General features: G+C 44.4%; 1 non-coding gene across 1 annotated transcript; it reads right to left on the reverse strand.

Moving 5' to 3' along the window:
• Positions 1 to 11,903: 11,903 nt before the first annotated feature.
• LOC136514591 (small nucleolar RNA R71) lies at positions 11,904 to 12,010 on the reverse strand. Its single transcript, XR_010773746.1, has one exon. It is a non-coding gene; the product is annotated as a small nucleolar RNA R71 (small nucleolar RNA).
• Positions 12,011 to 14,913: the final 2,903 nt, after the last annotated feature.

The following is a 14,913-nucleotide window of genomic DNA, read 5'->3' on the forward strand; positions in this document are numbered from 1 at the left end:
GTCGGGGATGATAGCCGTGGCGCGCTGCTTCTCCATCGTTGCCGTGGGCACGTCTCCGGGCGTCGATGATGCTACGTACGTCGCGGCCACGGCCAAGGCATTGATGTACAGGGACGACGGAGGGCTGCCCGCCGGCTGGCGGTGTTTGGTGTACGGATGCGTCTTTGGTGGGACGCACTGAGGGCGCGCGCTGGCTGGTGTCGGGTTCGCGTCGTCGAGACAACGAACTTTCCGCCTACTGCGCTGCTGCATGCTCGAGCAACGTGCGAATCTCCCGATGAGCGCGTCGATCCTCGGACGTCGCGGCCTCCGGGAGGCCATGCAGCAAGGCGGTTGTTGCGGCGATGTTCTGGCTGGCTCGAGCGAAGTGAGGAAAGGCCCCATCGTCGGTGAGGATCCTTTGATGTACGGTGCAGGCTGTGGCGCGTGCGCGCCCCCCGTCTTTGCGGTGTTCAATCTCACGATTGATGTCCGCGTATTCCCGTGCGAGCCCTTGCCCGGCCTCATTGATTTCCTGTTGACGAGCTTTTAGCTGCTCCATCCTCAAGTGAGATGGGGCTGTCCCCTCCTCCCCGGATCTGCTGTCAAGATTGTTTGTAGGGGTGGCCACTTCCCTAGAGGCGCTTTCGACGTGACCCTCGGGGGTCTGCGTCATGTAGCATTCCCGGGAAGGGTGGTGACTCCCCATACTGGAATCTGAGCTGGAGAGCGATACGGGCTCCTCATTGAGGAGCTCATAGAGGGTCTCCGTATCCTGCTCAATCGCCCCCATGAACTCGATGTCCGTGGGTGGTTGAACCACACGTAGCGCCAGAAGGCGGCCAGCGGTTGCCACAACGTTGCGGAGACCGAACAGAAACGCTATCGGGGCGCTCCATACGGACCCTTCCAGACACATGGTGGCATTGTGAGAGGCCTCCTTGGGTGACGGGTCTCCCCGGGAGTTGCCCGGTGGACCCTCAAGCCTGAGACGGTTTAGATTGATGGAAGGGAGAGACGGAGCGGCTGAGTGAGTCAGCGCCAGCTCTCCTCCTAATGTGATGATGAAATCTAGGTCGCCGAAATGCAGGTGTGCGCCCGGGGCCCAGGTGATTGCGTGGGTGGCCATCCGAGACCTGATTTGGAACGCGCAAATCCCCTAACCGGCGCGCCAACTGTCGGTGTTTCGTACAAGCACCGGCATGTAAATTTATAGTAATGCGCGTTAGGCTCGGATGGTGCGCTAAAGGACACAGGATTTATACTGGTTCGGGCGGAATGTCCCTACGTCCAGTTTGTTGCTGCTTGTGTTATTAGCACCATGAATGGTCTGTAGTAAGGGATACAAACTGCCGAGAGAGGGACGGGTCCCAAGTCTCTGATCGAAGGATTGAAAGGTGGTCGAGAGCTTCGTAGCTGCTCGTGTGTATGAGTGCGTTCTATTGTTCGGTCCTATTTTTTTCCATCCCCTTGATGGAGGATGCGCATCCCCTTTTATAGATGAAGGGGCTGGCTTTACAAGGGTGAGGACTCCAGGATGCGTATTCTACTTAGTCTTATGGCTTACGTCTATCCGATCAGGTCCTCCATCCTGATGAGTGCGAAGGAAGATAAGTGCTTACGATATTGTCGATGTCTCTGTAGGATGTTAGGTTAGTCACAGAACGCTGCCCTGCGCAGGGTATGGGCTGTAGTACGGTGGTTTTGACTTATGAGCCTCTCCCAGCCTCGCTCCGTGCGCCTTCTAGTTCCCATGATTCCTTGTTGGGTGAGTTTGGGGTCGGGGTCCGGTGTGGCACCGTGGCCAAGGCCTTTCGACTGGGAGGACCTGAGGGGTCGGGAAGCGGGCGCCGCTCCCTCGGGTCCACAGCGTGGTGACGGAATACCCGTTGTCCGTGGAGATAGCAAATCCGTTCTTGGAGCGTAGCGGTTGTCGTATATCTTTGTTGGGTTCCGTGTCCTAGAGCTGAAGGCGGCGCCTACAACTCTACAGGGTGAGGCGTACACACCTATAATACCTTTTGGGCTCTGCGGCGCCCGGAAGGGTCTAAAGCATCAGTCCTGTCGTTCCCTGGCAGTCCTTTTCCTACCAGGGCGTAGGGTATGGTCGTTGGAGCCATGGTTGACCCGAATGTCTTGTCTCGTCCTATACCCATCATTATGAGGGATAGATATCGATCAGGGCGAGGCTCGTTCTGGGCCGTCGGGTGAGGCGGAGATCAATCCCTATGTCTTGGGCGAGACTAACCCTATCCCTCTGGGATCGGGCGAGGCGGAATCCATCCCTTAGCCCTCGGGCGAGACCGAGCCCGCCCTATAAGCGTCGGGCGAGACGGAGTTTGGCTTTGAGCCTTTGGGCGAGACAGGGTTATCCCACAAAGGCGTCGGGTGAGGCTGACCCTGCCCCTCCGGGATCGGGCGAGACGGAACTCATCCCTTAGCCCTCGGGCGAGACCGAGCCCGCCCTCAAGGTGTCGGGCGAGACGGAGTTTATCCCTCGGCCCTTGGGCGAGACCGAGCCCGTCCCAAAGGTGTCGGGCGTGGCAGAACCGAACTCCTGTTACTCAAACAAGGGATGACATGACACCTTTATGCGTCCGGAAGTTTTTCACATTTGGTGGTTATCGGTTTCGCCTTCTGGGGTACCCCGGTATTAGGTCCCCGACATTTGTATTCATGACATAGGCCAAATTTGCTTCTAAGTGTTGGTTTCATTTGAAATGCCATTTTCATGATGACTAAAGTTGAACAGTGGCTTAGATTTTTTGCATGGTTGTGTTACCTAAATAAAAGTTGTAGTACTTGACTAGGGTAACAACTTTTATTTTTGGGTCAAGGTCTAATTCAGTGCATAGCATGTTCAAAAATAGCTCACAAGTATCAACAAAATATAGTTTTGGAACTTGCAAAATTTTCCAAGTCATGATGCTGTTTTAGTTTCAATGTACCTCACTTTGGAGCAATGTAGTTTGTTAACTAGTAAGAATTAGATGATGGTTCTTAAAGCAAAGTTGTAGATGGCATGTAGCTCTACAACTTTCGTTAATGGAGTTTTTGCAATGGACGAACGAATTAGGAGATACATGGGGTTAAAAATGCATTGTCAGGCTTCATTTGCGGCGTCTGAACCCGTGTCCACGCGCATGGCAATGGCCGACCAGCCACAGGCCATGGCCGCCGTGTGCTGGCAGCACGCCGGTGTTGGCCTGACCGGTCAGGCTAGAGCAAGCACTTAAGCGCCGTGCCCCTGCTGCTCACTCCACTCGCCCGCTCTCACCTTCTCCCTCTCGCTATGCCTCTCCAAAGCGCAGCACCAAGCTCACCGTAGCTCCACCGCCGATGCAGCGTCGCCAGCTAATTCATCTCGTCCATAGCTGCTATGCCATCACCTCCACCTCCTCAAGCCACCAGCACCACCTATTGACCCTAGGTAGAGCAGCATTTTGCCTCGCCGTAGCCACCATCGTCACCGGAGTGCCACCGTGCTCGTGGCTCACCGTGGCCCAACCATTCCACCGCACCGCATGCCTTCATTTTCTTTGGTCTAGCACCATGTTAGAGTCTAGATGCTTAGGCCGGAGCTAGGAATGACACCACCGCTTGACGGCGCCAGAACAAGTTGCCGCTTTGCCCGCGTCCGCCATGGCCATCGTGGCACTCGAGGTCGCCGCTGCTGAGCTGGTTCACCGTCTCCCTCCTTTCTCTCACACCTTAGGTCAAGTAACCCTAGACATAGCAAGTGGCATGATGGAGACCCACCTTTCATCACTGTTTAGCCAAAACAGTGTGAGCACCGCCGTGCTCCATGCGCCGCCGCATGGCCATGCATGTGGCCAAGCTCACCGATGCCATCTCGAGCCCTCACCTACACCATGTAGCTTCGCTAGATCACCATGATGAAGTAGCTATCCTTGCCTTAGTGTGCCATAGCCGGAGATGGCTGGCGTACCACCGCCGACCTCCACCGTCCGCCATGGCCATCGTCGAGCTTGCTCCGGTGAGCCACCGAGCCAACTAAGCCTATCAGTCGATGCACATGGGTGAGATGAGTGCAGTGGTGAAGACACTCCCACTAGAGACCTCACCATCGGTGAGTTCTCACCGGTCAGCGCCATCCCCTATTTTGGTCTCGTTGATGAGTGGGTCCCCGTTGACCGCAGGCCCCAGCTGTCAGTCCGTGTAGTGTTTGATTTTCTAATTTATTTTTCTAGAATTGAATGCATGTTTCAAAAATTCATATCTCAAGCTAGGAGTATCCATTTTGGTGAACCAAATGTTTTTGGATTCCTCAAGAAGTATAGTATTTGATAAAAATATGAGATACACTGTTTCTGTTATTTTTCTGGGAGAATAAAATGTTGCTAGATATATGCTTTTTAAATGGTTTCTATATTGTAAAATGCAAAACATGAGCTACAAAGGTGATAAAATTATGATTCCAATTTTGTTGGTCCTGTGTTGACATTCTCTAGCTAGGAAAAATATTAAACCTACAGTAAGCATACTTTGAATATGGTCTTCATATTTAATCCTAATTAATTGCTAGTTCCTAGTGAAATTAATTGGGGTAAAAATACATAACAAATGATCATGCAAAATTTTCATAGTATTCTTATGCTTGGAGGAATGTAAGAAAAATATTAAATCTATTGATTGACACTTTTCGCTATGCTAAACTATTTTTGCTAAAATAAGCCTATGTAACTTGTCATTTTTGTAGAGATAGTTATAGTTATCCAAATGGTATGAAATTTATACAGTTCACTACTAAGGTCATTTGTAGTCTACTGTAATTTTCTTAGAATTTATTAAGCACTGGAAATATTTATCCTTTAAATTACCTTATTATCTATGGAAATTAATAAATGGATATAAATAAATTAGTTATGTTTAACCATGATGTTTTCTATGGTTATTGTGATGCATATGATATGTTGATGTTATTAGTTAGGCTGAAAAGTAATTGATTATATGCAACTAGTTAATTATTGCTTTATAATTCAACTAGATGGCTGCATGTATAGTTTTAGTTGTGATGATAATTTCGTAATGATAATGGTCTTTTCTGTAAAACTTGTTAATAACAAAGTTGTAGATAATTTACTTATATACCTTGTGTTAAATTTTCATAGTCATAGGCCTTATGGTTTAAGAATTATGGCTGTTAGAATTATGCTGTCAGAAATGCTTACTCTCAGGACATATCTGAAAGATTGAATTGTTTGACTTAGATAACTGCTGAATCACATTAAGTGTATTAAAAGCAAGTTGTAGAAAATTTTCTAAGCTTTCCAGAATATCTATAACCATATTATTTTGATATTTATAACTCCAGTTATGGTCAAAACAAGTGGCTGCTATCTTGTAGTCCAAAAAATGATTTACATAAGTGTTTGCTTAAATACTAGAGGAGAGATATGCACGTACTAAATAAAAGAAGATGTAACTTGTTATCATCCTAATACCATGCTATTGAAAACACTTATGAGGATGCATTCATCAGATCATATCATATTATACATGTCATTAAATATGCCCTCTTGTCATTTTAAACGCATGCCTCTCACTTAGCTACCTAGATAACTCATTCTGACCACGAAGCCGAGTAGCTCAACTCAGGCCGAGCCTAGTTCTATTAGAGTGTGCACTCTGGATGGTAGTAAGGATGTGTGGGGAGCCACATGTGAGCCCAAGGGCAGGCTAGGCCTGAACGTCCTGGCAGCTGGTTCTCTCTGATTGTGCGGCGCTAGGCGAACCCACGAAATGTGGACCTGAGTTGTACCAAAGGTGACCTAAGGTGACCATTGATCTGGTCTGCCTAGGTTTGTGTTAGGAATAAATTCCTAGCTAGTTGAAAACGATTCGAATCGCCATCTCTCCCGGACAGTGAGAAACTTGGCTCGCTCCAACATCGTAGTAACTATGTTATGGAATATGCTGGTTCGGATGAACATAGAATTACTACACCGGCTATGGTTACTATTATATGCTACTAAATGATATACCACATGTTTGGCATAGGTTAGTTGCTAATCTAGAGGTGAATAGCTATAATTAACTTGATGACCAAATTATAATTGTACAACTAACTTAGTCACTTTTTATGCAAAATGTTGTCAAGCTACCTCCACTTATAAAGCCTTGCATAATCGTTGGAGTCACTTGATTTTTGGTTTATGACAGGTAAGTCTAGCTGGGTACCTTCTCATACTTAGGGTTTTATTCCCATTGTTGCAGATGGTATAGTTTATCATGGCTATTGGAAAAACTACTTCTGTCTCACCGTGGATGAGGAGTGAGCCCTGGGCAGGCATCCCTTATTAATCCTTCTTACATGCTTTTGTGGGAGTGTGATCATGAGTCAGCACTGTATTTGAACTATGATGGTAGATGTTAGCTTCAAACTTTAATTTGCTTCTGCTACTATTTACTAAACTTGGTTGTAATAACCTTAATTCATACTCTGATGAATGAACTATATTTATGAATCTTATGTAATGTGTGACATGTATGTTGAATTATGTACGATCTTGGTTGTATGTTGATGGTTAATCGAGACCCGTCGTGGTACTCGACGGACTACTGGGTTTATATGGGCTCAAGTATGATAGTGCGACCACTTTACGAGCTGCCATTGTACTTTTACTCTTATAAATTGGTCGGTTCTGCTATATGTGATACTATCATAACCATTGCTATCTTTGGTGTTGATTGAGTTGAATATTCTTGCATCACCGGTCATGTATTGAGTGCACCCACTATCAAGAACCCAATGCCTTCCTCTGGCTTTGTAATTGACCTACAAAAGAAAATCAATTCTTTTAGGTACCCAAACTTGCTTGGGTCCTTGAAGGTTAGTGACTAAGCTCTTTAGCACCCAAATGGCTTTCTTCTTTGAGCCCATAATTGGAGTACCAACAAACTTAGCCTTCACTCCATTCACACCCTTGGTAAGCAAATAGTAAGAATCAAACTTAATTGAGGATACATTAGTATTCTTGTTCTTGTTCTTGCAATATTGCTCTACATGCCCAACTTGCTTGAATCTATTGTAAAACTGACCATTGTTCTTCACAAACTAGTCTAGTGAGGAGTAAAGGCCGCCTTGACTTTCTTGGGGGTATAGCCCAATCCCTTTTTGTTGAGAGAAAATCTTTGGCTTTCCAAGCACTTTAGCAAGAGGGCCTCACCACCATGGGCATTGCCTAAGGCACGAGTGAGTGCATTTACCTCCTGCTTGAGGGTTTCATTCTCAACCATTAGTGAGGCATCACAAGTGAAACCATCACTACTAGATGATGTAGAAGTTAAAGTGCTACAAGAAGGGTTAGTGGGAGCAACAACAATAGGCTTAAAGAAAGATTCATCAATTATATCACAAGTTACGCCTATGTCACATTTCTCAATTACTTTTTCCTTTTGCTCAACAAGATTGGAATGTGCCTTTTTAAGCTTAGTGTGAGCCATGCCAAGCTTCTCATGGGCATCCTCTAGCCTATCATGAGATGCATTGCGCTCAACAAAGGCTTGCTTAAGGGCTTTTAGTTCCTTATGCAAGTCTTTGCATTCCTTTCTTTTGAGATCAAAGTGAGTTTTAACATCTTCAAGCATGTCAATTAGTTCATCTTTAGTGGGTTCATCATCATCATCATCATCACCATCACTATCACTTTCCACTTAGTGGGTTCATCATCATTATCACTTTAAACGTCTCGCCGACTGCTAAGCCAATCAAGCAGAAGTTTCGACGATTCGTGCATGACAAGAAGGAGGCAATTAGGGTAGAAATAACATGGCCCTTAGCAGCCAATTTCATTAAAGAGGTGTATCATCCCAAGCGGCTGGCAAATCTAGTCCTTGTACGCAAAAAGAATAAAGAATGGAGGATGCACGTTGATTATACCAATCTCAACAAACACTGCCCTAAGGACCCCTTCAGCTTACCTCGTATAGACATGGCCATTGATTCCACTACTGGTTGTGAGCTCTTGTGCTTCACCGATTGCTACTCTAGTTATCATTAGATCGCCTTAAAGGAGGAAGACCAGATTAAGACTTCCTTCATCACACCATTCGCTGCCTATTATTACACACCATGTCCTTTAGACTTAAAAACACAGGCGCCACCTATCAGAGGGCCATCCAGCATTGCCTTGCCAAATAGATAGGGCACAACATCAAGGCCTATGTCAATGATGTAGTGGTTAAGTCTAAGACTACTAATGACCTCATCGCCAACCTCGAGGAAACATTCGACAACCTATGAAAATTCTGATGGAAACTGAATCCCACTAAGTGTATCTTTGGTGTTCCGTCTAGTATCCTCTTAGGGTACATCATCAGCTGTTGTGGCATTGAAGCAAATCCCAAAAAAGTATTAGCAGTCACCAACATGACACAGCCGACCTGTGTCAAGGATGTGTAGAAGTTTACGAGGTGTATGGTGGCTTTAAGCCATTTCATATCATGACTAGGCGAAAAAGGTCTCCCTTTCTTCAAGTTGCTTAAAGCCAAGGGGGTTTCACCAAGATGCCTAAGGTCGACAAGGCTTTTGCCAAGCTCAAGCTTTTCCTGACAACGCCTCCGATCATGACAGCACCATAGCCTAAAGAAACCTTATTGGTCTATATCGCGACAACTACTCATGTTGTCAGCACGACCATTGTCGTTGAGCGAGAAGAGGCTAGACACGCATATAAAGTTTAGCGCCCATTTTGCTTCATTAGCAAAGTCCTGAATGAGTCTAAGACTCAGTATCCATAGGTCCAGAAGCTCTTATACACCATCCTGATTACATCCTGGAAGCTCCACCACTATTTCAAGATGTACCACATGGCTATGATTACCAAGTACCCGCTCAGTGATATTCTTCGTAATAAAGAAGCCAATGGATGCATTATCAAATGGACGGTGGAGCTCGGCACATACTCCATCAATTTTAGGTGCCGACAGACAATTAAGTCGTAGGTGCTCACTGACTTCATCGCCTGAGTCGATCGAGATGCAAGCTCCCTTCCCTGGCCGATCGTCCCGAGTACTAGACCATGTACTTTGATGGAGCCCTCAACCTGGATGGCACCACGGTAGGTGTGCTATTCATTTCTCCATCTGGGGATGAGCTCCGCTATGTCCTATGGATCCATTTCTTAACCTCTAACAACACTGCCGAATATGAGGCAACACTTCATGGTCTTTGCATAGCTATCTCCCTTGGTGTTAAATGCCTAATGGTGTACAATGACTCTGTGCTAGTTATTAACTAGGTCAATAAGGATTGGTCCTACACCAGCGAGAAGATGGACGCTTATTGTGCTAAAATTAGGAAACTTGAAGGTAAATTCTACTGTCTCGAATTCCATCATGCCGTTATGATGAGAACGAGGTAGATGACCGACTATCTAAGATAGGGTCAACCAGAGCTCAAGTTCTAGCTAAAGTCTTCATCCAGGACCTCAGGACACCAGTCTATCAAACAAGGGCAAGAAGTTGAGGAACCGCCCCTAGTCGAGCAGCTAGTCCTGGCAGTTCCCATGCCCAGCAATGATTGGAGACAACCATTCATCAAGTACCTAACTACTACAGACATTCTGACTGACAAGACTATAAGATGGAGCACCTTATTTGTCACAACTAGCACTATGTCCTGATTGATGGAAGGTGTTGGTGGTCACTATTGATCAAATACTGACCACCAAATAAAGTCCAAAATGGGATAAATGAACAATCTTTTGACACATATGCCTTTACTATTTACCTAGTTTCACTTGTATTGTAGAAAACATGTTTTGCAGGACTCATATTTGAATACAAGTGGAAAACCAAGCAAAAGGTGCAATTCAGAAAGCGTAATGCAAAAAAGCGCAAAGGAGCCAAGCAAAAGCCCATCCAAAAGCCAAATCTGGACCGAACATCGATGTGGACAAGGTCTAGGCCCACCTAGGAACCGACCACACAAAGGCGGTCATGAGGTAGGCCCACTAGGGTGAGGGCACACCCTAGGTGTGGTCGTACCCCAACTGTCACCTCTCGGGCCCACGCTTCTCTGGTGGTTGCATGCCGCCATGCATAGGCGGTTCCTGGGAGTTTTCTTATTTTCTAGTGCCAAACCGACCAAGCCACTAGTATAAGTAGAGGGGGTGCTCACCATTCTCAACACACAACCATTTGGAGCCAAGCACCTCATTACCATCTCTTATACTCTTTTAGTTTTAGTAGTAATTTTGTGAGCAAGGCAAGAGCTACTTATAGGATCTTGTCTCCTTGGAAGAAGAGTGACATCTTGGTATGAATAATACTATGAAGAGTTCTTCCATAGTCATGCTCTCATATCATTTATCTAGTAGTGCATATGAACAAGATTATAGTTTTCATGTTATAATCATGATATATGAACTAGCACATAGTTTGTATGTTATGATCTTGACATGTAGAACTTTATGCTTAATCATTCATGTGACTTATATGAGTAGAATTAGAGCTAAGTTGAGGTGGCGGTTCATTGTGCCTTCGAGTGTGCCCAAGTTCTTTACCTGTCAATCCGTAGGGTCAGGGACCTAGGGGAATTTGGGTAGTTTCTATGTACGTATGCATGGTGCTTGGGTATGAAGAAATAGGTGAATACATTTCCTACTCCCCAGGTTGAGGGGTAGGCGGTAGGTGGTGACAGCCCTGTCCATCCCTTGTAATCCCTCATGTTCGGGTAGGGTGTAGGAGTCTAAATTGTCACATGAGGTTGCTCATAGACTAGTACTTGGTGGCCTCCCAACCTATCTTATGCTTAGTTCTAGCTCTAACCATGTAATTTATATGATCATCACTTGTTCCTTGCATGGCTATATTGGAACATGTCTGCTCCATGTAGGAACATTCTTTTATTCTTTGCATTCCATTTATCCTTGAGGTTGGCCCAGATGTGTGTCCACTATCCTAAGTTTACCATTTTACCCCTATCATGAATTATGGTCTACTATGCAAGTATGTAATCTTTTTCATGCTCATGCTAGACTCTTATACCTTGCTCTCCTTTGGGAAAATATAAATAATGATACCCTAAATACTTCTAGGTGAAATGCTACAACGATAGATCCATGCACTTACAAATATTTTTTGTAATCATTAAGAACTATCATAGTTGGTATTTCTTGACATCGTCACTAAGGTTAACTCAATCTTAGTGATGGTGTTAAGAAATATCAATAGGCATTTCTAGCGCCATTACCGGTGATGGACTTAAAACCTCCACACTTGGTGATTGCGCTAAGAAATGCCAACAAGCATTTCTGGTGCCGTTTCCAGGGAGGGCACAGGTTAAAGAATCTAGTAGAACATGATCATGAGCACATGCATGTAATGGCAGCCATAGTTTATGCAAGCTAATTCTGCTTGTTTTCTTCCTATTGTGGATGAAAACAGGATAGTGTATGAGTGGTTTTGATCTGCCGAACAACTACATTGATAATCTAGAGGCACTCCTAAGAAAGAGCCGATCTCGTACCGCTTATTCTTCTGCTACTTCACTGACAGTTGAACCAGTCACCCCCGTACCATCCGCTACTACCAAAATGGCCAAGTCACTCTGTGACTACTCCACCCCCGCTGTTGCCAACATGCCCATTGGGCCCACTGTCAACACGGGTACTAGAAACTTTGAGCTATGCACTAGCCTCATCATGATGGTACAGGCAAACCAATTCTATGGTTTGCCAAGTGAGGATGCAAGTGCACACTTGCAACACTTCTTGGAGCTGTGCGACACCATAGTCATCAAAGACATTGCACCAGCCAGCATCAGGCTCTGTCTATTTCCCTTCTCCCTTGCAGGGAAGGCAAAATAGTGGTTCTATAAGGAGAAGGAATGTGTCAGTACTTGGGATAAATGTTCCGCGGTGTTCCTCATGAAAATTTTCCCCATGGGTAAAACCAATGCCCTAAGGAGGAAAATTTCAAACTTCTAGCAATCATCACTCGAATCCATCCTTGAGGCATGGGAAAGGCTCTAGGATTACATCCAGGCCTACCCACACCATGGAATGGAGAATTGGCTCATGCTCCAAAACTTCTATGAGGGGCTTATGCCCATGTCAAAGGGGCACGTAGATGCCACTACTGGAGGAGCATTCCTTTCCCTAACCATCGTTGATGCCACATATCTCATCGAGAAAATGGTGGCCAATCAGAGTTGGGGAGAGGAACACAAGCAACAAAATGGCATGCATACCATGGAGGAGATGGATATGCTTGCCACAAAAATAGACTTGTTACTATCAAGACTGAACAAAATGGCCCATGAGAAGGAAGTCATGAAGGCCACTGTTCAGGCCACAGACTCGTAAATGACTTACGAAGTCTGTGGTGAAGTCGGACATTTGAGGAACAACTGTCCCAAAACCCATGAAGTCGCTGCCTACATCAACAACGGGTTCTAACAAGGTAACAATAACGTGTGGAACAACCAGTCCCACCTGCAAGGAGGTAATTTGAACCTTAACTCAAATTACAATTCGAATCAACCATCCTTGAAAGACTTGGTCCTAGGCCAAGCTAAAATAAATGAAAATCTCACTAAAAAGCTTATGTTTAATGATAAAATGATTGAAAATATTAATTCAAAACTTGAAAATTTATCCTCCTCAGTAAAAATCCAACTAAGTTAGGTGTTTCCTGTTGTTCCTCCTCCTCTTCTTCGTTGAACTCCAAAAGGGTTATCCCTTCGGACGTTCCTATATGCATGAGCTTGAAATAAGATATCACGAATGCATATATGATGACATGTATAATATGATATGATGATATGAATGCATCCTCATAAGTATTTTCAATAGCATTGCATTAAGGTGATAATAAGTTACATTTACTTTTACTGAGTAGGTGCATATCTCTTCTCTAGTAAGTTAAACAAACACTTATGTAAATCATTTTCTGGACTACTAAGACAGCAGCCACTTGTTTTGATCATAACTGGAGTTATACACATAAAACTAATATGATTGTTGACATTCTGGAAATATTATGAAATTTCCTACAACTTTATTTTAATCATCTCAAAGTGATTCAGCGTCTAGGTCAAACAATTCAATCTTTCAGATCTGTCCAGAGAGCAAGTATTTCTAACAGCAGACTTTTAATAGCCATAATTCTTAAACCATAAGGCATATAACTATGAAAATTCAACACAAGGTAGATAAATAAGTTATCTACAACATTGTCATTAACCATATTTATAGAAAAGATCATTATCATCCTGAAATCATCACCACAATAGAAACTATACATGCCACCATCTAGTTGAATTATAAGGCAATAATTAACTAGCTACCTATAGACAAATACTTCTAAGCCTCACTAATAGTATCAACAGATTATATGCATCACACACACCATAGAAAACATCATGGTTAAGCCTAACTAAGTTTATTTATATTCATTTATTAATTTCCTTAGATAATAAGGTGATTTAAAGGATAAATATTTCTATTCCTTAATAAATTCTAAGAAAATTATAGTAGCCTACAAATAACAGTTAGTAGTCTACTACACAAATTTCATGTCATTTGGATAAGTATAGCTACCTCTACAAAAATGACAAGTTATATAGGCTTAATTTAGTAAAAAATAGTTTAGGATAGTGAAAAGTGTCAAGCAATAGATTTAATATTTTTATTACTTACCTCCTAGCATATAAATACTATCAAAAAATTTGTATGATCATATGTTATGTGTTTTTACCCCAATTAATTTCACTAGAAACTAGCAATTAATTAGAATTAAATAGGAAGACCATATTTCAATTATTCTTACTATAGGTTTAGTATTTTTCCTAGCTAGAGAATGACAACATAATACCATCAAAATTGGAATCACAATTTTATCACCTTCCTAGCTCAAGTTATGCAATTTACAAGCCAGAAACTATTTTAAAAGCACTTATATTACTCAATTTAATTCACCCACAAAAATACTCTAAATAGTAGTTTTGATATTTTTATAAAATAGTACACTTCAATATGAAACCAACAAAATTTGTTTCACCCTATTTGGACACTCCTAGCTCTAGATATGAATTTTTGAAGTTTGCATTCAAATCTATGAAAATAAATCCCGAAAATAATTTAAAAATTGACTGACAGCTAGGGCCGCATGTCAGCGACACAGAACAGAGGCGCGGCTTGACCAGTGAGAAGCTCATCGAATGGTGAGGTCACCAATGATGAGGTTGGCACCAACATGTTCCCCATCCTATTCCACACCAATAGGTACTCTTGGCTTTCTCGGAGGATTACCGGAGCAAGCTCGCCGGCGAGCATGGCGGCTCGGCGGCGGCATGCGGTTGTGCTCTGGCCATCCTCAGCAATGGCATGGCTAGGCAAGCACGTCTATAGCATCTACAAACTCTAGCAGAGCTCTATGGTGTGGATCGAGTAATGGTGAAGCGGCAGTGAGCTCTGGCCACAGTGCATGGCGGCAAGTCAGCGCACAGAGCACGGTAGTGGTGTCACCGTTCCTGATGAGATGGCAGCCAAAGGTAGGTCTCCATCAATGGCAAAGGTGCAACACCTCTAGATGACATGATAATGGGTACCAGAGCGGGCTAGGGGCACCCAGTGAAGTCAGCTATGGCTGAGCGCGTGCTTGCAGCCATGGCGGACGCGCACGGCGGCGGCACAGTGTTCCCGCGTGACTACGGTGGTAGTGGTTAAACAATGACGACATGTGCATCTATGGCCTAAGGTGATGGTAGAACTAGGGAGAAGGAGGTAGGAGGAGCGGTGGAGAAGGTTGGCCATGGTGATCACAGAGCTCAGTGGCGCTCCATGGCCATGGCGGCGACGATGACACATAATGCGGCCTTACCCTTGCTCGATTGGTGGTGCTAGCGGGTCAGTAAGGTGGAGGAGGTGGTGGCAGAGCTATGTGCACAAGCTATTGCACAATGGC

This window comes from Miscanthus floridulus, chromosome 16 (assembly GCF_019320115.1).
Source record: "Miscanthus floridulus cultivar M001 chromosome 16, ASM1932011v1, whole genome shotgun sequence".
Taxonomy (NCBI): domain Eukaryota; kingdom Viridiplantae; phylum Streptophyta; class Magnoliopsida; order Poales; family Poaceae; genus Miscanthus; species Miscanthus floridulus.